Source organism: Sminthopsis crassicaudata, chromosome 1 (genome assembly GCF_048593235.1).
Source record: "Sminthopsis crassicaudata isolate SCR6 chromosome 1, ASM4859323v1, whole genome shotgun sequence".
Classification (NCBI taxonomy): Eukaryota; Metazoa; Chordata; class Mammalia; order Dasyuromorphia; family Dasyuridae; genus Sminthopsis; species Sminthopsis crassicaudata.
The window spans coordinates 13,046,763-13,048,691 of NC_133617.1; positions in this window are offsets into that span (position 1 = coordinate 13,046,763).

The window sequence follows — 1,929 nt, forward strand, 5'->3', positions numbered from 1 at the left end:
AGCTGGGACTGGGGGACGGGGAGCATCTCCTTTGCTCCTCCCTGAGCTGTCCCCTCCCTGCTGGGCTGGACTGGGCTGGGCTGGGCTCCCTTAGTTTTGGAGAGCCCAGACAAGGCTGGGGGGTGAGAGGCTCAGGAGAAGACCGGGTCTGTCTTCTAGTTTTGACCCGTACTCCAGCAGCCGTTCTGCCCTTTCCCCCTTCAGACAAAGCTGGAAATGTGTCAGTGACATTTTAGGACCCAGAGTTTTTGTCCTCACAAAAGACGCAGAATTCTCCTCAGCCTTTTTTTTTTTTTTTTTTTTTTTTTTTTTGTAAAATGCACCTTCCCAAACACAACACACACTCACACACTCATGCTCACACACACACTCACAATCACACACTTACATTCACACACTTATATACACTCACATTCACATAGGTGGTCATGACCTCCCTGACTTCTCAAGGAGATGAGAACCCCAAAAAGGCAGTAATCAAGCCTTCCCAGACGTCTCAGGAAGGGAGATGAAAACCAAGGAAAATGGGGAATCAAATAAGATTAGCAGGTTTCTGAAGGCTCTCACTTGAAATGGGTATACATAAATCCATCAATATGGGAGATATTACACATAATTATATAAGCACATAGTAACATAACACAGGCTAGCAGTGATGTAACAAATAACATAAATCAGCATGAGGAATTATACATGTCCATACATCCTAGAAATAGTCCAAAAGGAATTTATTGTCCATCACTTCATGTGCCAGAAATCGAATAATTCCTGTAAATTTTGAAGTCCTACAATAGTCTCATCTTGAATAAGGGAATCCAATGATTCCTGCTGGTTTTGAAGTTCTGCAACAGTCTCATTATCAGCCATATTCTTTCAGTGTCAGATGTTTCTTAGGTCTTCTTTGTTTCAAGGTTTTTCTCTTTTTTCTGTCTCTCTCCAGGTGCTCCTTGCCACCCATCTGTTTCCTTCTCCATCTGTAGAAATACAAGCAAACCCTTTCTCCCAAGCAGTTAAGCTATCTAGTCCCTTCCATTTACCATTTTCTAGATCTCTCTTCATCACCTGGCAGTTACAGTGGAGCTGCTCGCACTGGACACTACCCTTCTGTCAGGTTAAAAAGCCTGTATTCTCCCCAGTTGTAATCCTTTTTTTCCATTTGATTGCTTTTTGGCTGATTAATCACATCAGAGTCCTGAACTTATAAAGACTCTCTGGGTATAACCTCAGCTGCCATCATGCCCCACCTGTTTTTTGTTTGCAGTCTTGGAGCTGGGTCCCACCTCTCATTTCCCTGAGTCAATCTATATTCTGAGGCCCAATGGAAGCCCTTATTGCATGGGGTTTGAGGTCTTGTTCTCTCATCCTGTCTTCTCAGTCTATCTCTGTGCCAACGTTGCACTTTCAGATGTCTTACTTTACCACACTGAAAGCATTGACAAATCTTTCTGGAAGTCCCTTGCCAAGAGGGACCCCATCTTCCCATGTTCTGCATCATAGTCTGGGCATAAAAGGCATTTGTGCCCACTGTGGCACAGCTTCTTATGATCTCATCTAAAGGAGCATCTTTGTGTAGTCCCCATATAATTCTTTCTACAAACCTCATTAGCATTTTCCTTAGCCAGTTGTCTGATCATAATTCCTGTAGCTGCATTTTCTCCAATTGTTTGTATGACAGCTGTCTGCAGACATCCCACAAAATCAGCAAAGGGTTCACTGGGATCTTACTCTATTTTTGTGAAATTTTCCTTGCATTGGAAAAATCTCCTTTCTAAACATTTGTCCCATTTTAACTGGAATACTACTTTACCCCTTTACAAAGTTTCCTTTTTGTATTCACCCTAATTTCACAGATATAGGTTCCTGGTCCCATGTTCAGGCGCCAAAATGTAATGTTCTTATTGGTTCAGGGTTTTTTGGGGTCTCTGGGAG